This window comes from Lycium barbarum, chromosome 5, assembly GCF_019175385.1.
Source record: "Lycium barbarum isolate Lr01 chromosome 5, ASM1917538v2, whole genome shotgun sequence".
Lineage (NCBI taxonomy): Eukaryota > Viridiplantae > Streptophyta > Magnoliopsida > Solanales > Solanaceae > Lycium > Lycium barbarum.
This window is the reverse complement of record NC_083341.1, coordinates 66,510,574-66,535,121: the sequence shown is the minus strand read 5'-3', so window position 1 is coordinate 66,535,121 and position 24,548 is coordinate 66,510,574.

The window sequence follows — 24,548 nt, the reverse complement described above, 5'->3', positions numbered from 1 at the left end:
GGAATATCTTCTTCTCTAACCTTCACTTGATGATAGACCGACCTCAGGTCTACTCTAGAGAACCATTTGGCACCCTGCAGCTGATCAAATAAATCGTTAATTCTTGGGAGAGGATATTTGTTCTTTATCGTCACCTTGTTCAACTGCCTATAATCGATGCACATTCGTAGGGAACCGTCCTTCTTCCTCACAAACAAGACTGGTGCTCCCCACGGCGACGAACTGGGTCTGATAAACCCCTTTTCGAGCAAATCTTTTAATTGCGCCTTTAGCTCTTTCAATTCTGCCGGAGCCATGTGATAAGGAGGAATAGAAATAGGCTTGGTGTCCGGCAACACATCAATGGCGAAGTCAACTTCTGTTTCTGGAGGAAGGCCTGGAAGTTCATCTGGAAACACATCCGGAAATTCATTTACTACCAGGACAGATTGGAAAGTTGGCGACTTAGCTTCGGTATCATGGACTCGGACTAGATGATAAATGTAGCCTTTGGCTATCATCTTTCTTGCCTTGAAATAGGAAATAAACCTACCTCTTGGAGACGCTGTATTACCTTTCCATTCCAGCACGGGTTCTCCCAGAAATTGGAACCGAACTACTTTCGTTCGACAATCAACATTAGCATAGCATGAGGCCAACCAATCCATACCCATGATCACATCGAATTCCAACATTTCAAGTTCGACTAAATCAGCTTTAGTTTGGCGATCACATGTCACTATCACACAATTTTTATACACTTGCCTAGCTATCACGGGATCACCATGTTATATCCCGTGTTTTTGTGCATTCGGATAATTCAAGATAATTGCGGGAAGTTAAGGACAAGGTTATATTTTAATTTTGTTTAGCACACAAGTTGCGTATGAAAACCTTGATGTGGAAATATTAAGAAAGGCTAGGGGCAAAAAGAGAAATTTGCAAGATGGCTCATAGAAATATTGCGGAAGCCTAAGGGTAAATTTGGAATTTGGAAAATAAATTTTCATGAATCACAAAACAAAAAAAACAAAAATGGGCTTAAGTAAATGGGCCAAAGTGGCCGTCCAAAGGTATATGGGCCAAGGCCCATATGGATCCAAAATAAATAACTAAAAGATGATCATGTTTTTCATCTTCCACAATTAGAAACTTCAAGAAGTTTGGAGAGAAACAAACAAGGCCATTCGGCCAAGCTTGGTGGAGCAAGAACCTTGGAGAAAAAAATTGCTCAAAAATTATTTTCTACTAATTGGAAGGTCCCTAGCAAGGTGAAGTGGTCATTGGAGCAAGTAGAACATTTATTCTTGCAAGCTACAAATTCTAGCCAAGTGAGAAGATAAGTGGAAAATGTAAGAATTAATCTTCTTTTATATGTTATGGATGGTTGTGTATGTTGTAGTATGTAGAAATGAATGAAATTCATGAAAATATGAAAGTTGGGTGGTGGCCGTGTATATGTAGAGTGTGTGGCCGTGTATGTGTGTGTGTGTAAGAATAATGACTCACTTATTTTGTCTTGTGTTTTGGTTGTTGTCGTTGTTGATGCTATGTTGATAATGAAAGTTTGATTATTCTAGTGAAGTTGTGATGGTTGGAGAGTTGTTTTAGAAGTTAATGTGATTTGAATATAGTCTTCTTGTATTTATGGAAAACAATGTTGTTAATGTGTGAATTGTTGGTGTAATTCATGAATTTGAAAGGAGAAAATGTGTTGTTGTTGTTGTTATTGCATTTGGGAAGTTTCGGGTGGAATGGCATATTGGTTGGATTTATTTGAATATAGTACGGATTTTTTGAAGTATTCTTGAATATTGTTTGAATGGTTGCGAATTAGAAATCGAATATGTAAGCAATTATGAATTGAACGTAAATGAATCGTCGTTGAAGTTTGTAGAAAGAAGTTTCTAATGTTAATACGCTTGTTGAATTGATTGTGGCTATTGTTAGAATGCCTGTGGTATTGTTGTTGGTAAATTGGCCGAGTTGAATTCTCGGATTTGTTGTTGTATGTTTGGCCGAGTTGAATTCTCAGGGATGTTGCATTTACAGGGGAAATGCTACCGAAATATCTGTAGACAAAGTGTTAGTTAACGATGAGATTCTGGGATATCTATAGCTAATGTTTGTTATTCACTAACATTGTTATAGATTTTGGAAAGGCCAAGACCTAAGTTGGATTAGCTAAGGAAGCGGGCAAGGTATGTAAGGCTTACCTTTCTTTCTTTTTGCATGATCTTTATAAACGAACAAATGACGTATATGTATGATTTCAAAGAAACTCCTATTCTTAGAGCCACTAGGATGGATAATATCCTTGACTTCCATAAGCTGTTTCATATGGTTTTGATGCGTATCCATAATGTCCGAAGTTTGTTTGATATGTTTCCGAATGGCATTCGAAAGATAATTGATAAGACTAAAGTTTTGATCTTCAAATGCTAGCACGTCTGATTATCCCATTGAGTCTTTGATATGTTTTGATATGTACATATGATTCCAAAAGCTATATTTGATTTGACCCATACGATATCCGAGAGGTACTTGATATGATTATTGCTTCGATTTTCCAAAAATGGCTTCTGAAATGTTTGTAGAAGGTTCTGTACTTCAAACGCTCATAACTTTCTCATACTAAGTCGGGTTGACCCGCAACTTGTTTCGGAGCCTTCAGGTGTCGGAAAGTATACGTGTCCTTCGAGTCTTAGAATTGACACATTATGATATATGGATCGGGCTGTACGTTTCACGACATTATAGTAACACATTATGATATATGGATCGGGCTGTACGTTCCACGACATTAAATTGATACATGACTTTTATTTTCGATTTATGCTGATGACGTACATGATTTCCGTTTTGAAAAGGCAAGTGCTTTGATGTTTTTAAAGATCACGCTTGATTCTGGTAAATCTCTGTTTCAGTTATGATCCGCAAGTGTCAATTTGCGCACCTATCTATCGAGTCTTGATTTATATGCATATAGTTTCTTACGACTCTGTTCGTGCAAGCCTCAATATGTCTATTCACCGAGTCCCGGGCCGAGTATGTTATCGTGCGCACTCCACTACATTGTTCACCGAGTCTCTCGATAGAGGGCCGGGTTCGGTACATGCATATGATGATGTGATGAGATGATGACATGTTATGGTGGCCAGGAGGGCGTATGATGATTTGATTCACCGAGTCCCTCACTAGAGGGCTGGGTACGGTATGTATATATGTATATGCATGATGATATGATGATATGACTTCACTTACCGAGTCCCTCACTAGAGGGCTGGGTACGGTATATATATATGATATATAATGTTGACATGCATGACTTTTTTCACCGAGTCCCTCACTAGAGGGCCAAGTACGGTATATGTATACATGTATTCATGATGATACACTGACATGATTTCATTCACCGAGTCCCATAATGGGCCGGGTACGGTATGCGATATGAAAATGTTTGATTCTGTTCCTGTCACGACCCAACCCCGTGGGCCGCGACTGGTGCCCTACAGGGACACCCCAGATAAACTCACACCCATATCATCGAAATCAGACTCGTCCAAACACAACATACGATATTCAGACTCAACATCGTAATCAGACATCTACCGAATACTGATCCTAAGCAGTCGCCCGTACAGATCAAACAAATCGCAAATCAGAAAAGAGGCGGAATGTACTTCGCCAAATTTTCACACACACACATCCGAAGGGTGGCGGAATGTACATCGCCCCCAAAAGCATACACATACATACAAAATCAGAGGCCGACTTGGCCATAGCAGTGTACGGGCCGCTTAAGAACACAAAACAGACTCACATACGAACACACCGGACCCACGACCCACAAATCTGACTACAGGCCTCTAGACAAAACAGAACATAAGACATATGAACATAGGACGGGACAGGGCCCCGCCGTACCCACTCATCCAAATATACAGAATACAGACACAACAAAAGATATGTACCAAGAGTAGGCTCCGGATCAAGGGGAGCTTTCCAACACAGCAGAATGAGTAGCCTAAACTGGAGGACCACCCAAACGAGCTTCTATACCTGCGGGCATGAAACACAGCCCCCGAAGAAACGGGGGTCAGTACGGGAGAAGTACTGAGTATGTAAAGCAGAGGGTACAGAAATCACAAACACAGCTGGAGTCAGAAAGAACAAACACACCGACATCGTAGACAAAGCAAACCTGTGCGGGAGGCGAACGTACAAAATGCAAATCAAATCATGTATAGGGTTTAGGAACGTGGTCACCCCCCGACGCTGGTGCCACAACACATCATAACTCCAGAAGTTTTCAAATCTCCGTACAGTCTCCAGACACATCATATCACACACACATCATATCATCAAAACATATCAAATGCCATATCACATCATAACTCCATAAACGGTAACCGGCCCTATGGCGAGGCCTCGGAAACCGTAACACATCATAACTCCCGAATATATTATAGCGCGCACGGTCACAAAGTCGGCCCGGGTACCGACGAACAAAGTCATAGCAGACAGCACGAACAGAGTAGTGCAGAAACCATATGCATATCAAAATAATTTTGTCGGACTCAACATATAATTTACGTACAAGTATATACTGACGCCAGAAGGCTCGGAATAGGAATCAGATTGATCAAAGTTTGCGTATATAAGTTACGAAGTGCCAAACGGCCAAATTCTCAAGAAAAACTGTTCATACGTCATTTTCCGAAAATCTCACATCGTTCAAAGTACAGAACGTACATTAATGGCATAGGAAGTTTCAAACACATCCTTGGGTCATAAACAGAAGGTTGCGAATCATAACAGACACAAGCGAATCAAACAAACCGAATAAGGGGAGCCTCGGGGCTCGCGGGCCCACCTCGGGTCAAATTGAGGCGGCGGACACAAATCGCAGATTTTTGGTTCCATAGAGTCATTTACAAAAGTTTCGAAGAGTTTCGGACTCAACAGCACAAGTTATGGAGGTACGAGCGTTCCTTTACCCAAATGGGACCAAAAGGTTTCAATCGCGCTGAATGAATAGTGCTCGAACTTGAACCTCGATTTCCAAGAGCAGAGTTATTCCCGAGATTCCGAAATTTACCTAGTGGGTCTAGGACATGCCAAAAGAACGAGAGGTAGGCTTTACATACCTGGTTGGCGCCTTACGCTCCTCAAATCGCAATTCCCGTTTCGTCCAGAAACTGCAAATGGTCACTTTTACCAGTTACTATTCATGAGAAGTAACATTTTAGTCTTTGGGCTATATTTGGCTACCGAAATTTCGGCAGCACTTCCCCTATAAATCTAACACCCCCGAGACTTAGCTCGGCTCAAAATACAACGACAACAACAGCCCAAACATCATTAAACCATACAAACCACAATCATACTACATTAACTTCAAAATTTCACTTTAATACATAAGTTGGCAAATTCTTGATTCAACTTCAAAATTCCAACTCTATTTCCACATTAGTCCATTCATTCACTCATTCTCAATTATTCAAACACACTACATACAAGTTCCAAATCACATACAAACATTCCCAAAGTTCACTACTTTCCAATTTTCATTCAAAACACCAAAAGTTACGACGAACGTTCTAACTTGCGTCGTTTCATTCCAAATTCGTTATCATCAACCATAAATCTTATTTAAAGTCTTTAGTGTCATAAATATACTATGATATACACAAATATACCAAATGTATACGCTTTCCGATAACGTCCGAAATTATTTTCTAACACCAAATCAATTCTCCAAACATTCATTTACGTTATAAAGGTTACAACGACACCTCAAACGACTAAACGGAATTAAATTCACATGGTCTTGCACTACATACAAGCCACGGCCAAACACACCCTTTCTACACACACACACCATGCTCAAACACAACCCCATCCCACAATCTTCACACTAATCCAATCACTAACACATATATATCCATTTCATAACATTAAAACATAAAAATCTTACCTTTTTCTTGAATTTCCGACTTGTCGCAAACGTCGCTCTTCCTCCAAACTACTTGTATCACGTCGGAGAGCGTCTTGAGCACTCCACAACTATGCCAAACTCGAGATTTTTAAGGCTAAGATCAACGCTTGCCAATTTTTTTTTTCTCTCTAACCCTCTCGGCCGAGAGCCTCTTGATGGGTGTTCTAGAATTTTTTGTGCTATTTCCTTGATAATTCCCAATGGCAAGTAGATATATATCCATATCTAGTCATGTGCTTGGCACATGACATAATAAATGGGTATGGGCCAAAGGCTATGGCCGGCCACCCCTACTTACTTGGGCCTCATTTTGTATTCCATTGTCTTGGCCCAATTCATGTTATGTCCCGTTTTGTAATTCCCGAAACTAATTTCCGAAGTTCCAAGTTTACCCTCGGCCTTCCCCGACGTCTTAACATCAACGATTTCATAATCAACATGAGCATAGCAACTTGAATCAAATTATTTCCTCAACACACACAAGTCTTATTTATTTCTTGATTTCCCGTTATACGAAAATACGGGACATAACATTCTCTCCCCCTTAAGAACATTCGTCCTCGAATGTTGAATCGAACTCATGGGTGTCGTACTACTCCGGGAGGGTTCTCTTGATAGTTGTCCTTCATTGATTTCTCCGACATGTCTTCTTTACCAATACTAGGGTAGATTTTTCACATCACTGACTCAAATACCTTCATAATACATTTTCTCATACTCTACGTAATCACCGAACTCTGCACTATATTCTTGTAAGGGACGGACACTTTCCAGACATCATCGTCAATATCATCTTCTTTTCACACTCCTGAGTTTCCTTACCACATAGTCGTAATCTCACTTTACTTCATATCAGACACTTCATACCAAACAGATTCAGAACTAAAACCGGACGGATTCATAATCGGAGGCAGACATACTCAACTATGGCGGACGGATTCGTAGTCAACATCGAAGGTACGGAAGCATATCAGACACATCTGAGATCGGAGTCAGACGTACAAAGGCGTATCAAACGAATTCGTAGGCAGAATCAGACACGCAGAGATATACCAAACAGATTCCCAGTCGAAGTCAGACGTACGGACTCACATCGAACAAACCCAAAATCAGAATCAAAGATACGGAATTGTTTCATACCGAGTCGTGATCAGACAAACCGAAACATATCAAACACACGCGCGGTCAAAATCAAACGCACCGAAGCATATCAGACAGATTTATATCCAGAGTCAGACATACAGAGGTGTGCCAGACAGAAACGGATTCAGAATCAAACGCACAAAAGGTTCATCGGACGGGAACCTAGTCGAACGCAGAGGTACAGAGGTGTACTAGGTAGAGCCTCATCGGAATCGGAAATGCAGAAGCACCACAGATAGATTGTCAATTTAGGATCAAATCATTCACATTAAGGCTCCAATAATTCATGAGAATTTCCTCTTTATTTGCAAACTCACTCATCGGTCGTCACATAATTTACCTTGCGTCTTACGTATCAACTCTTTCAAAGATTCTATCCATTCACACTGCTCACCTTTCATTTATCTCAACATCAATTGCCGGGGCTCGGCTCTTACCCCGCATAGGCACAAGATAAAAATCATACGCACACACATACACATACACACGCTCACTCATACCTTACTGGCGAACATCTCTGGCGGTTATTCAAATTCGTTCAATTTCCCAAGCGGTGTCATACCCTTTTCCTTTGTGCCCATTTAGTCCGCCTCGTTCCGCGCGGCTCTCGCGAGGGCACTAATTATTCCACACACATTCTATTTATCCTTGGTTACCCCAAATTCTCATTTACATTAATCAGACTTACACTTGTGCAAAATTTTGCATTACTTCCCAGGGGGTCACCCATCCCTGAATTGCTCTGGCTTGAGCACGCTTAACCCCGAATCTTTTACGTATTTTGACGCGTTAGGGTTGATATAATTTCGTCAATTGCCCCGCACTACCTTTGTCACGCAATTTTAGGCCAAACGGGGTCTTAGCAAATTTTTCGGAAATTTTTCGTAGCGGGTCCCCCTTTGTCCCAAAGAAGTCGTTTGCTTTTCTGGCTGTGTGGTCTATCGTTCTAGCCTTCCAACTCCCATATATTTTCCTCACACACGTACAGATAACTGCCTCAGATATTTTCATTAATTCAGATTCTTACCCTACCTTTACTGACACACACAAAAGAATATCGCATAATACTGAGGTACAAACCTACCATTGCACATATTCATTAAACAAAAGGGTTAGTAATATACCTGGGTCTGTATCTGGGGGTGCCTCTGGGTCCCGATGACCAGTCAAAGCGTAGATGCGGTTCGAGGGACCGCTAGAATCTGAACCCCCACCACGGCCTCTACCGCGGCCCGCTGGTGCTGGCATACCTCGCCCTGTCGAGCGCGTGGCCGAAGGGGTAGATGACGAACCCGCAACAGATCTCATCGGCGGTGCTGCGCTACCGGAACCGCCTGCCCACGGACAATCCCGCATGATATGGCCCTGGCGGCCGCAAGCAAAACAGGCCCCTGTGGCTCTGAAGCACTCACCTGGGTGCGATCTTCCGCAATACGAACACTGGGGTATGGGTGGCCTAGACTGACTGGGACCCCTGCTCGACTGAGGACCTGGGGCTCTGGAACTCTGGTCTGCCCTGGACGGTCCTGCTCCATCAAACCTCTTACCAACAGACTGTGCGTCCCGGCCTGACGGAGGAAAGTACCCGCTGGACTGATACTGAGGCTGCCCGCTCCGAGAATCTCCAGAATATCCCGCTGATCTGGCCCTCTTGGGCCGTCTCCCATCATACTCTCGGCTGGGCCGATCTGCTCGGTGCCGGTTCTCCATCCCCTGGGCGTAGGCCTGTAGACGGGCAATGTCCATATCTGTCTGCAATGACACCGCCATACACCCGTCAATCAAGTAACGATCCAGCCCCATAACATATCTATGCATCCGATCTGTCATATCTGCCACCACGGCAGGGGCGTACCGGGCCAGGGAATCAAACTCCAAATTATATTCACGGACGCTCCGACCCCTCTGCTGCAGATGCAAAAACCGATCAGCTCGCTCCCGTCGTAACTCTGGGGGCAGGAAGTGGCGGGTGAAAGCAGTCACAAACTGATCCCACATAGCTGGAGGAGCACCCTCACCCCGGGATAGCTCCCAAGTCTCATACCAATGCGCGGCAACATCCCGAAGCCTATGCGAAGCTAGCTCCACCGACTCGGTCTCTGAGGCCCTGACCAAGTCTAATGCACGCCGCATCCCCCGAATGAAGTCATGGGGGTCCTCATCGGGCTTAGACCCGAAAAACTCTGGAGGGCCGCATAACAAGAACTCCCGAACTCTCAGGCTTTCCCGCCTGTCCTCATCATCATCGTCTCTCCGCCCGCGCCTGCGAGCCTGGCCGGCTACAATCGTAGTCAACAACTGTACAGCCTCCCTCAGGGTCCTATCCTCCGCCCCTGGCTGAGAAGCTGGCGTCTCAGGAGCGGGTACACGGACCTCTGGAGCTGCTGAAGGTCCCGCTCCCGGCTGTACTAATGGGGGTGTAGCAGACCCCTCAGAATGAGGTGTAACCTCAGGCAAATCATAAACACGAGCCCGAGTAGCCCGTTGTGCCTGACTGGTCTCTCCCACCTTCGCCTTGCCCTTCTGGGCCGCCGTTGCCTTCTTCGGAGGCATCGCTGCAAACACATCAACGGGTCAGATCAGAATGATCCTAATAACACAGCTCTATCGCACGATCTAAGATTCCAAAGAAAGGGCAACACAACATCCTAGATGTCCTGTAGCTTCCTGTTTATAGATGTGGTGCACAACACATCGATAAACAAGACTCTACTAGACACGGCCTGTAGACATTCCGAGGACAAACCTCGCTCTGATACCACTTTTGTCACGACCCACCCCCGTGGGCCGCGACTGGTGCCCTACAGGGACACCCCAGATAAACTCACACCCATATCATCGAAATCAGACTCGTCCAAACACAACATACGATATTCAGACTCAACATCGTAATCAGACATCTACCGAATACTGATCCTAAGCAGTCGCCCGTACAGATCAAACAAATCGCAAATCAGAAAAGAGGCGGAATGTACTTCGCCAAATTTTCACACACACACATCCGAAGGGTGGCGGAATGTACATCGCCCCCAAAAGCATACACATACATACAAAATCAGAGGCCGACTTGGCCATAGCAGTGTACGGGCCGCTTAAGAACACAAAACAGACTCACATACGAACACACCGGACCCACGACCCACAAATCTGACTACAGGCCTCTAGACAAAACAGAACATAAGACATATGAACATAGGACGGGACAGGGCCCCGCCGTACCCACTCATCCAAATATACAGAATACAGACACAACAAAAGATATGTACCAAGAGTAGGCTCCGGATCAAGGGGAGCTTTCCAACACAGCAGAATGAGTAGCCTAAACTGGAGGACCACCCAAACGAGCTTCTGTACCTGCGGGCATGAAACACAGCCCCCGAAGAAACGGGGGTCAGTACGGGAGAAGTACTGAGTATGTAAAGCAGAGGGTACAGAAATCACAAACACAGCTGGAGTCAGAAAGAACAAACACACCGACATCGTAGACAAAGCAAACCTGTGCGGGAGGCGAACGTACAAAATGCAAATCAAATCATGTATAGGGTTTAGGAACGTGGTCACCCCCCGACGCTGGTGCCACAACACATCATAACTCTAGAAGTTTTCAAATCTCCGTACAGTCTCCAGACACATCATATCACACACACATCATATCATCAAAACATATCAAATGCCATATCACATCATAACTCCATAAACGGTAACCGGCCCTATGGCGAGGCCTCGGAAACCGTAACACATCATAACTCCCGAATATATTATAGCGCGCACGATCACAAAGTCGGCCCGGGTACCGACGAACAAAGTCATAGCAGACAGCACGAACAGAGTAGTGCAGAAACCATATGCATATCAAAATAATTTTGTCGGACTCAACATATAATTTACGTACAAGTATATACTGACGCCAGAAGGCTCGGAATAGGAATCAGATTGATCAAAGTTTGCGTATATAAGTTACGAAGTGCCAAACGGCCAAATTCTCAAGAAAAACTGTTCATACGTCATTTTCCGAAAATCTCACATCGTTCAAAGTACAGAACGTACATTAATGGCATAGGAAGTTTCAAACACATCCTTGGGTCATAAACAGAAGGTTGCGAATCATAACAGACACAAGCGAATCAAACAAACCGAATAAGGGGAGCCTCGGGGCTCGCGGGCCCACCTCGGGTCAAATTGAGGCGGCGGACACAAATCGCAGATTTTTGGTTCCATAGAGTCATTTACAAAAGTTTCGAAGAGTTTCGGACTCAACAGCACAAGTTATGGAGGTACGAGCGTTCCTTTACCCAAATGGGACCAAAAGGTTTCAATCGCGCTGAATGAATAGTGCTCGAACTTGAACCTCGATTTCCAAGAGCAGAGTTATTCCCGAGATTCCGAAATTTACCTAGTGGGTCTAGGACATGCCAAAAGAACGAGAGGTAGGCTTTACATACCTGGTTGGCGCCTTACGCTCCTCAAATCGCAATTCCCGTTTCGTCCAGAAACTGCAAATGGTCACTTTTACCAGTTACTATTCATGAGAAGTAACATTTTAGTCTTTGGGCTATATTTGGCTACCGAAATTTCGGCAGCACTTCCCCTATAAATCTAACACCCCCGAGACTTAGCTCGGCTCAAAATACAACGACAACAACAGCCCAAACATCATTAAACCATACAAACCACAATCATACTACATTAACTTCAAAATTTCACTTTAATACATAAGTTGGCAAATTCTTGATTCAACTTCAAAATTCCAACTCTATTTCCACATTAGTCCATTCATTCACTCATTCTCAATTATTCAAACACACTACATACAAGTTCCAAATCACATACAAACATTCCCAAAGTTCACTACTTTCCAATTTTCATTCAAAACACCAAAAGTTACGACGAACGTTCTAACTTGCGTCGTTTCATTCCAAATTCGTTATCATCAACCATAAATCTTATTTAAAGTCTTTAGTGTCATAAATATACTATGATATACACAAATATACCAAATGTATACGCTTTCCGATAACGTCCGAAATTATTTTCTAACACCAAATCAATTCTCCAAACATTCATTTACGTTATAAAGGTTACAACGACACCTCAAACGACTAAACGGAATTAAATTCACATGGTCTTGCACTACATACAAGCCACGGCCAAACACACCCTTTCTACACACACACACCATGCTCAAACACAACCCCATCCCACAATCTTCACACTAATCCAATCACTAACACATATATATCCATTTCATAACATTAAAACATAAAAATCTTACCTTTTTCTTGAATTTCCGACTTGTCGCAAACGTCGCTCTTCCTCCAAACTACTTGTATCACGTCGGAGAGCGTCTTGAGCACTCCACAACTATGCCAAACTCGAGATTTTTAAGGCTAAGATCAACGCTTGCCAATTTTTTTTTTCTCTCTAACCCTCTCGGCCGAGAGCCTCTTGATGGGTGTTCTAGAATTTTTTGTGCTATTTCCTTGATAATTCCCAATGGCAAGTAGATATATATCCATATCTAGTCATGTGCTTGGCACATGACATAATAAATGGGTATGGGCCAAAGGCTATGGCCGGCCACCCCTACTTACTTGGGCCTCATTTTGTATTCCATTGTCTTGGCCCAATTCATGTTATGTCCCGTTTTGTAATTCCCGAAACTAATTTCCGAAGTTCCAAGTTTACCCTCGGCCTTCCCCGACGTCTTAACATCAACGATTTCATAATCAACATGAGCATAGCAACTTGAATCAAATTATTTCCTCAACACACACAAGTCTTATTTATTTCTTGATTTCCCGTTATACGAAAATTCGGGACATAACAGTTCCGTACTACACAGGTACAGTGGTTTCTTTATTATGATACTTGACTCCCGGAATCTCTATTTTAGTTATGATCTTTCCAGTTGTATTTCATGCCTTACATACTCAGTACATATTCCGTACTGACCCCCTTTCTTCGGGGGCTGCGTTTCATGCCCGCAGGTACAGACGTGCACGTGAGTGGCCCGTCAGCTTGGGCCATCCATTCTGCTGTGTTGAAGTGCTTCCTCGTTCCGGAGCCCATACATTTGGTACAGATCGTTCTATTGTACATGCTTATGTATATATGACTATTTAGGGGTACGACGGGGCCTTGTCCCGTCATATGATTCTATTGTGTTTGTTAGAGGCCTATAGACATATATGTGGGTCATGGGTCGCTATTGTCCGGTTATGTCTTTGATTTGCGTCTAAGCGGTCCTATTTGCTATGACAGCCTTAACGGTTTGTATGTATATAAACTTATGTATATGCTTTGGACGATATGTTCTACGACAGCCTTGGCGGCTCCTGTATGATGTGTTTGATATATGCGACCGCTTAAGCTAACATCTGCCCTTAATATCTATAATAATTAATATATGTTGGATATGGATAAGTCGTTGATATGCTGATTTGGTAAGTAAGTGTGTATGGGTGTCCAGCTCGGGCACTAGTCACGGCCCACGAGGTTGGGTCGTGACAAAAGTGGTATCAGAGCGGTTTGTCCTCGGAATGTCTACAGGCCGTGTCTAGTAGAGTCTTGATTATCGGTGTGTGGTGCACCACATCTATAAATAGGAGGCTACAGGACATTTAGGATGTTACCCTTCCTTCTTATCATAGATCGTGCGATAGAGCTGTAATATCAGGATGGTTCCCTTCCAACGAATTGCTGTGTCTACAGCGAGGCTCCAAAAAGAGCGATAGCGTCAGTATTTTGGGAAATTGTTTCTGATCCTCTTCCTGCAGGTGATTGTAGATTGACGAAAGATGAAGAGGACAGCTTCTGATAGTGGGGGTGCTAAGAAGGCCCCTAGGATATCTCCAGGACCGAGTAAGAGGAGCCTCAGCTATTCGATTGAGACTGATCCTTCGGAGGACCCAACAACAATTCCTCCAGAGTTTTTGACCCCCAGGGAAGAGGACCCTGCGGAGGGTAGTTACGATACAGATCCCTCGGAGGACCCGGCGACAATACCTCCAGAGTTTCTTACCCCTAGTGAGGAGGAAAGTTATGATACAGATCCATCAGAGTATTCTTATGGGACACCGGAGGAGGAGATTTCTGGGGCCATGCCAGCTGCCCCTGTGGTGGAGCACTATGTTAGACAGGCCTCCCCGGTGAGTGTTACGGACTACTCCAGTCCCTTGTCCTGGCCGTCAGTAAACCAGGAATTGCCTGTTTATCTATACTCCTCCGATTCAGATGCGAGCAATGAGGGGAGTCAGACGAGCGGATGGCAGACAGACGATGATGAGGAGCACACTTCATATGGCAGCTCCCCAGACCAGACCCGGGACCGATCGGCTACAGGTATATGCGTTTTCTTGGAACTTTCTATGTATGTGTAACTTCTGTAGAAGTATCATGTAATGACGGCAAATGGAAATCAAAAGGGGGCCGCTGGCCCAGGGGCTATAAGTAACGGCGACTGAGACGTTTCGGCCACCAGTAAGAATTTTGAAACCTCGGATGAAAGGTAACTGTATGTACAGATGGAAGTGAATATTGAGGATTCGAAAGGGCAACGCGGTAATTGTATGGCCAAAAAAGTAAAAGAATCCTCTCTAGATCGGAATAGGACCCGTTACGAGAACCTTTTGGAAATTGTTAAGACACGGACTTGCCCTAGATTACGTGATTAAGGTCGTGCGGGGAAGTGGATGTAATTATACCAATATTAACACATCGAAATTCATCAAAGTTTCGAGGTTAAGCGTGCTAGGGCAAGAGCAATTTTGGGATGGGTGACCCCCTGGGAAGTATACTAAAAGTTTCACAAATGTAGATATAAGAGACAAATGGGAATTTGGGGTAACCTAAAGGAAATTAGAGTATGTGGAGTAGTTAGAAACCTTATAGTGGTCGCGTAGGCTGAGACGGACTAGATGGTGAAAAGGAAGAAAGACCAACGCAGCTCTGGAATCAGAGTAAGTTTGAATAAGCGTTTGGAAGTGTTTTGTAAAAGAAATGGCAGTAATATATATGTATGCATAGGACATCCCATTTATGACTATATCGATCGATAGGTGGACCCTAACAACCAGTGTTGCAATGTATGAAAGACATTAACTTGACGGAATTCAAGAGACAAAGCGAAAGGTATGGTATAGATGTTATGAAATAGGCTGATACTGACTTCACTACAGGTAAGATTGGAAAATTCTAATACGACGATATTTGAAAAAGGAAGAGAGTAAGTAAATGGAAGACAAGAAGATCAAAATATCGGAAAAAGTGAAAAAGTAAGAAATATAATTAAGCAAAGCCTCTAAAAGAACCGACGGGCAAAGCGTGAAATTATTTGCGTAGAAATTTGAAGGACAGATCTGTAAAGGAATTAGAATGTAATAGTATAGGACAAAAAGAGGGACAAACCTGAAAGAAGGTTAACTAGAGGAGAATTTCGTATCCATGTTGGTATAGTTGTTTTGAACATAGAGAAGCCTTCCTGGAGGGTGACTTAAGAATGAAACCGATTGCTGGATAGAAGGAAAAGGAGAGTGGTTAGGAAGAAAGTGACTGGAAACGGATATGCACCAAAAAGGTTAATGATATTGTTAGACATAAAGGACAGAGGTATGTCAAGATGGAAAAAGTAAGCATCAGAAATGGATGCCTTTATGAGTATTCCGACTAAATACGAGAACGTAGTTAACAAGGAGATAGACAGGACAGACCCCACGATGAAGGAACTTCAAATGTAAGGAGGATCGCGGAAAGCAATGGTTACTTAAAGGGCATGGACGTATATAGACCCTCTTAATAAAAGGGGGGGGGGGTGAACATACTAGATTTGAAACAAATTATGATGATCTGAGTTCCAGAAGAAAGCGATAAAAAGAGCAAGAAAGGTATGCAGGCTAAATCCACAAGGTCAATGAAGAGGATAACGGATCCAAAGGACGTCTCGGATGACAACAATTATAATGAAGTAACGACAGCTGGTAGCAGATAACTTCTCGAAGAAGGAAGCGCACTGCTTATATGAATAGAAAGTAAAAGAGGCCACCGGGTATTGGTAGATAGTTCATGAACCATTAATCATGCTAAACATAAGGGTATACGCTATGGAATTGTAAGAATAATTAACATGAAGCTATACCCAATTACAATTATAAGGAGTCCACGCCGGAGAGCCAACAAGGAATGATGATTGATGAAAAGATAACCAATCCAAAGAAGTTACAGACAAGGATACTGGCATCGAGGAATGTGAGGAAAGGAAACGAGGAAAAGTTGCGGCAAAAACCCTGAGATGTTGCGATTTAAGAAATTAACTGAATTCGAATCATAAGCTGTCATGAGTATAATTGGACTGCGAAGGATTAGAAATGGCAAAGCAATATCATGTATATACGTTTTGGATACTGATAAACTGGCCTTGTTAAGGAACATAACGATTATGCTCGTTAGCGACAAAGTCATGATTGGACAAGCACTTAGAATGCGAAATTAAGAGGGAAAGCCCGAAAGGGATACAAAAAAGATAAACACAAAGAATATGTCATATATGAGCAGGGTAATTGCCCGTTAGCAAGCAACAAGGAGTGAGAAAAGAAGAATACTTGAAGACCGAAAATCGACGTCGACACTTAGAGTCCCAGATTGGCGAATGGCTATTCCTGAAGACGTCACCTATGGAAGGTATAATAAGACTCGGCAGGAATGAGAAGCTCAATCCAAGATATAGTGGGTCTTATTAAATTGTCCGTAGTATTGGAAAAGTCACCCAGGAATCAGAGTTACCACCGAATTAGAAGCGGTACATCCAGTCTTCCACAGAGGAGACGATCTGGGAAGCCGAAAGAAAAAATGAAAAAGGAGTACCCCTATTTATTTGCTACGCCCACAGGCAATCTAAGCTTCTAAAACAGATATGTTAAATGATCATATGTGACAATTATAGAGGAGACCTCCCCGAAGCATTATAATACGCCATGAGGCCGGTTCAACATTCGAGGACGAATGTTCTAAAGGGGGGAGGATATTATATCCCGTATTTTTGTGCATTCGGATAATTCAAGATAATTGCGGGAAGTTAAGGACAAGGTTATATTTTAATTTTGTTTAGCACACAAGTTGCGTATGAAAACTTTGATGTGGAAATATTAAGAAAGGCTAGGGGCAAAAAGGGAAATTTGCAAGATGACTCATAGAAATATTGCGGAAGCCTAAGGGCAAATTTGGAATTTGGAAAATAAATTTTCATGAATCACAAAACAAAAAAAAAGGGCTTAAGTAAATGGGCCAAAGTGGCCGTCCAAAGGTACATGGGCCAAGGCCCATATGTGTTACACTCCATAATAATCCGTGCTACTTGAAGTAAAACAAGAAAAAAATGAGTTATGAAGGTTCAAGGAAAGTTAGTCGAGTTAGTAAGAATATCGTTATATATATGGTTGCCTTAAGTATCCCGAGGTGACATGGTAACCTAAAGGATTTGAAATCATGTTATGAGTATGTATATGAGTGTGTATATGTATGTATAAGAGGTTACATGAGGTTGGAAGAGGATTAGAAGTTAAACGAAATGAATCGGAACAACTTCAGTAAACATTTCGGACCCGATTTTAGCCTATATTGTAGGAGGCATATCTCCTAGCATATGAGGAGTTTTAAGGTGTTTCAAAAGCCTAAAATTAAGTTCATCGAGTCTAGTGTCCAACGCAACAAACCGCTCATCAAAATGATATCGGGATAAGGAGATATGGACGATTCAATTTGGGCTGGCAGGGCAGCAAGTTTGGACCCGACCCAAACACTCATATTTCGGCCCATGAGGCCCATTAAACTTAATATATAAGCCACCACTTTTCCCTATATCACTTCACACGACTTAAACAGATCCAAGAACCCTTATTTTCTCTCCCAAACCCCCTTTCTAATTGAGCCATCATATAAGCTAAATCCTAGACCCTTGACATGATATTAGTTAAAGAGAAGTTGTAGCCTAAGTTTTTCTTGTGTTGTAAGCAAGAAGCTGGAAAGAGGAACAAGATTCTTGAAGATTCCGATTGTTAAAGGTAATTTCAACCTCCTACTCATGTTATTAATTTGGATTAAAGGTTTAATATGGTGTATACATGGAGGAAACGTTGATATACAAGCGATATATGGACTTAGATGTTATCGTAAGTTAGGGACTGTTGTTGTTGAAGTTGAAGTGGGCTGTGTGCTATAAACTTAGGTGAAATGATGCTTAATATTCTTGTACATGTATTGGAAATGGATTGAATGTGTTGTAGTATGGATAAATGAATGAAAATCATGAAGTTGTTGTAGTTGTGTTGAAGCCGTGTGAGGGGGCTGTTTTAGAGGAATTTGTGGACTGTTTTGTGTCACATTTTGATTGTTGTTGTTATGGACATTGTGGTGTATTGTGTGCATATTGAATATGTGAATTAAGGTGTTAAAGAAATGAATTATGTTGAAGCATATAAGCAGTCCAAAACAGTGGACTGTTTTAGTGCTAGAGGTGAATTTGTATGTGTTGAGTGTTGATTCTTGTTGTGAACGTTTAGTGAAAGTGAAGTGCAATGATTCAGGTCGAAATTGGAATGAATTGTGGGCTGTTATAAGAATGTAAATGATGCTAAAACAGTTCCACGGATCATGAAAGTAATGTCATTAAACATGTTGTTGTCGTTGTAAGGTTTTAGTGTCGACAATGTAGCTATTTGCGTACGAATTTGGTGATATATTTATCTTGTGACTGCTGGTCGTATTTTACTGAAATTATATGAAATGAATACATGAAATAATGTGTAAGAATCATATGTGGTTTGCTTGGTATGTTCGTAAACGTTTGCAAGAATTCCGGGCACCTTTATGTTGTTGGTTAGGGACTGTTTTGGGCGTGTTGATTGGTTAGGGACTGTTTTGGGCGTGTTGTGGTTAGGAACTGTTTTGGACATGTTGTATTCTTTAAATTGGAAATACTAATGATAGTTAAGAATATATATTGTATTTACGTTGTTTGGGTTGTTGTAAAGTTGTTACACGAAAACGTTAAGGCTACGGATTATTAGGAGTAACTTGAGAATGTAGTAGCCGTATGTGAATCGTTATGGAATGTTGTGAATGTGGGCTATTTGGAATGTTATGTGGGCTGTCCGGATTGGTATTGAACATATGATTATTGATGTTGGGGTGGTTGTATGTAGTTGATTTGAATGCGAATGAAACGTCGTCTAAATGTTTGAAAGGGATTGTTGACGTTAAAGTACGTATTGAATTCCCTCGTAGACTAATTGTAGCTCTTGATGTCTTGATATAGGATAAGTGTTTTTGGGCAGCAAGTACAAGTTATAATACGACTAAACGCTAAAGGTATGTAAAGCTTATTCCTTCTTTTCTTGGCATGTCCTAGACGTAAGTATGAAATGATATGAACCTTGGGGTAAATTCTATTCTCTAGTTCCATGCATGACTTATGATTCTATATTTCCTTAATGCTATTGTCACGAGCCTACTACATGATTGACTAATGAATGATGTATAGAAGTTCCTACTCTTAAAAGAATGGCATGAATAGAAGTATACTTGATTTTCAAAAGCTACATCATGAAAATTGATACATGTACATGAAAGCTGAACCTTCCTTGCTATGGCTTATAATGAGAGTTGAAAAGAATTGAATATGATTATTATCCCAATACTTTAGAGCTGGTTAGTTGCTTATCTATTGAGTCTCAAAAGATGCATTTCATATATGTGGTTGCTTATTATTCTGCTCGTGCTTATCGCTATATCCTTCACTGAGTCCCGGGCCAGGACACGTTCTCGTGCGCACATCTACTATATTATTACCGAGTCCCTCATTAAAGGGCCGGGACACATATATGTTTATGTTTATGATGCTATGACTATATTCACCGAGTCCCTCACTAGAGGGCCGGGACACGTTATATATATATGATGATATGATGATGTGATGATATGATGATATGGAGATGGTGGCCAGGAGGGCATATATATTCCTTATTACCGAGTCCCTTACGAAAGGGCCGGGACACGTCTATGTGCATGTTTATGATACTATGATTTTAATTACCGAGCCCCTCACTAGAGGGACGGGACACGTATACATGTTATATACAGAATGATTATGCAGCTTTGATTACAAAACACTATATTGACATTGATATGAGAATGATACAGATGAAATATGTTCAAAGGCAAGTCTTTATGAAATTCTGTTAGTTGCATTGAGTCCTATACATCTTATCTCAGTATGAGTCTATCACTATGTTTCATGCTTTACATGCTCAGTACATATTCCGTACTGACCCCCTTTCTTTGGGGGGCTGCGTTCATGCCCGCAGGTACAGACGTTCATTTCGGAGATCCGCCAGCTTAGGACACTTATTCAGCTATTTTGACTGCTCCTTTGTTCCGGAGCCTAGCTTGTGGTATAACTCCCTTATGTTGAATTCATATGAGTTTATTTGGGTACGGCGGGGCCCTGTCCCGCCATATGATACGATCATTACTCTTAGAGGTCTGTGGACATTTGTGTGGGTCTGTTTATGGTTGTTGACGCGTTTTATGATTATGACATATGTTTGGGGCGTACCAATTCGTAATGGCAGCCTTGTCGGCTTGCATATATATGTATGTTTGGTATGTTGCATATCGTGGCAGCCTTGTCGGCTTGCGTAGGAATATATATATGTTGTTGTTTAAAAATTTTAATTATTCAGGAGACAGGTGCCTACGACATACAAAAAAAAATATTTTGACAGCTTTAAAAAAACACCATACCTTTTTATACAAATAAGTTCATGACATACTAGTTATAAATGATTATAGTTAACAAGTGACATGAGTGTCCAATTCGGGCACTAGTCACGGCCTACGGGGTTGGGTCGTGACAATATGGATCCAAAATAAATAACTAAAAGATGATCATGTTTTTCGTCTTCCACAATTAGAAACTTCAAGAAGTTTGGAGAGAAACAAACAAGGCCATTCGGCCAGGCTTGGTGGAGCAAGAACCTTGGAGAAACAAATTGCTCAAAAATTATTTTCTACTAATTGGAAGGTCCCTAGCAAGGTGAAGTGGTCATTGGAGCAAGTAGAACATTTATTCTTGCAAGCTACAAATTCTAGCCAAGTGAGAAGCTAAGTGGAAAAAGTAAGAATTAATCTTCTTTTATATGTTATGGATGGTTGTGTATGTTGTAGTATCTAGAAATGAATGAAATTCATGAAAATATGGAAGTTGTGTGGTGGTCGTGTATATGTAGAGTGTGTGGCCGTGTATGTGTGTGTGTGTAAGAATAATGACTCATTTATTTTGTCTAGTGTTTTGGTTGTTGCCGTTGTGGATGTTATGTTGATAATGAAAGTTTGATGATTCTAGTGAAGTTGTGATGGTTGGAGAGTTGTTTTAGAAGTTAATGTGATTTGAATATAGTCTTCTTGTATTTATGGAAAACAATATTGTTAGTGTGTGAATTGTTGGTGTAATTCATGAATTTGAAAGGAGAAAATGTGTTGTTGTTGTTGTTATTGCATTTGGGAAGTTTCAGGTGGAATGGCATATTGGTTGGATTATTTTGAATATAGTACGGATTGTTTGAAGTATTCTTGAATATTGTTTGAATGGTTGCGAATTAGAAATCGGATATGTAAGCAATTATGAATTGAACGTAAATGAAACGCCGTTGAAGTTTGTAGAAAGAAGTTGCTAATGTTAGTACGCCTGTTGAATTGATTGTGGCTATTGTTAGAATGCCTGTGGTATTGCTGTTGGTAAATTGGCCGAGTTGAATTCTCGGATTTGTTGTTGTATGTTTGGCTGAGTTGAATTCTCGGGGATGTTGCATTTACAGGGGAAATGCTGTCGAAATTTCTGTAGACAAAGTGTTAGTTAAAGATGAGATTCTGGGATATCTATAGCTAATGTTTGTTATTCACTAACATCGTTATAGATTTTGGAAAGGCCAAGACCTAAGTTGGATTAGCTAAGGAAGCGGGCAAGGTATGTAAGGCTTACCTTTCTTTCTTTTGGCATGACCTTTATGAACGAACAAATGACGTATATGTATGATTTCAAAGAAACTCCTATTCTTAGAGCCACTAGGATGGCTAATATCCTTGACTTCCATAAGCTGTTTCATATGGTTTTGATGCGTATCCATAATGTCCGAAGTTTGTTTGATATGTTTCCGAATGGCATTCGAAAGATAATTGATAAGACTAAAATTTTGATCTTCAAATGCTAGCATGTCCAATTATCCCATTGAGTCTTTGATATGTTTTGATATGTACATATGATTCCGAAAGCTATATTTGATTTGACCCATACGATATCCGAGAGGTACTTGATATGATTATTGCTTCGATTTCCGAAAAATGGCTTCTGAAATGTTTGTAGAAGGTTTTGTACTTCAAACGCTCATAACTTTCTCATACTTAGTCGGATTGACCCACAACTTGTTTCGGAGCCTTCGGGTGTCGGAAAGTATACGTGTCCTTCGAGTCTTAGAATTGACACATTATGATATATGGATCGGGTCGTACGTTCCACGGCATTATAGTAACACATTATGATATATGGATCGGGCCGTACGTTCCACGGCATTAAATTGATACATGACTTTCATTTTCGATTTATGCTGATGACATACATGATTTCCGTTTTAAAAAGGCAAGTGCTTTGATGTTTTTAAAGATCATGCTTGATTCTGGTAAATCTCTGTTTCAGTTATGATCCTCAAGTGTCAATTTGCGCACCTATCTATCGAGTCTTGATTTATATGCATATAGTTTCTCACGACTCTGTTCGTTCAGGCTCAATATGTCTATTCACCGAGTCCCGGGCCGGGTATGTTATCGTGCGCACTCCACTGCATTGTTCACCGAGTCCCTCGATAGAGGGCCGGGTACGGTACATGCATATGATGATTTGATGAGATGATGACATGTTATTGTGGCCAGGTGGGCGTATGATGATTTGATTCACCGAGTCCCTGACTAGAGGGCCAGGTACGGTATGTATATATGTATATGCATGATGATATGATGGCATACTGATATGATGATATGACTTCACTTACCGAGTCACTCACTAGAGGGCCGGGTACGGTATATATATATATGATATATAATGTTGACATGCATGACTTTGTTCACCGAGTCCCTCACTAGAGAGTCGGGTACGGTATATGTATACATGTATTCATGTACTCTTAGAGGTCTGTAGACATATGTGTGGGTTGTGTATAAGTTCTGGTCAGCTGTGTCTATACGATGTGCTATGGATATGTTCGTCGGTAGTGGCAGCCTGGTCGGCTTGCATATGATATTGATATGTAGTGGCAGCGTTGTCGGCTTGCGTACCATTTTATGATTTGATTAGTTGTGACTCCTCAGGAGACAGTTTATCTGATATACATAAATGATGACGTTATGAACTGCTGGAGTTCTTTGGCAAGTTTCCATATTGTTCATAGATTCAGTTTGATTATACTCAACAGGTTCGTATACGGATGTCCAGTTCAGGCACTAGTCATGGCCCACGGGGTTGGGTCGTGACAAAAGTGGTATCAGAGCAGTTCATCCTCGGAGTGTCTACAGACCATGTCTAGTAGAGTCTTGTTTATCGGTGTGTTATGCACCACATCTATAAACAGGAAGCTACAGGACATTTAGGATGTTACCTTTCCTTCTTACTCTAGATCGTGTGATAGAGCCAAGAGATAGGAAATGATATCCCTTATATACTGACCTTTGATCTCAGCAGGAGAGTGGTGTCGACAAGAGAAGGTAAATAATGCTATTGGGAGTTACAGAGGCTAATATTTCACTGAGGTTACGTTATCAGAATTTGTATATACAAAATGGCAAACTGGTCATTATCAAGGTAAGTTATCATAAGTACAGTAATAAAATGGATTGAATGCATATATATTGTTGATAAGTTCAGCTATAAGGTGCGCACAGAAGAAGCTGAAGGAATCAGTAACGGTAAGCAGAATATATGTCAGATATGGTGTGAATGTTGCAGGTATGATTGAAACCTGCAGTTAAAGATTGGAAGGGAAAATAAATAGGAAAGAATAACGGGTATGGTTTGAGTTGAACATACGAGGTAAGATCGTTATTTTCATACTGTTATTAATATGGGGAGCCCTGTGCGGTTGTGATATGATATAATATATATATATATATATATATATATATATATATATATATATATATATATATATATATGTTGGCCTTGTGAGGCATTGTTGGTATTTCCTGCGTGCAGGTTTTGAGATAGTAAGAAATACAAAGGAAACTCTGCCAAAATTTTCCTAGAAATAAAAAGAGAATGAGATATAAGCTCGTAATATTGTTGAAAGGTCGTGTCAACGGTAATGATAGGATTTGATTAAGTCGCAAG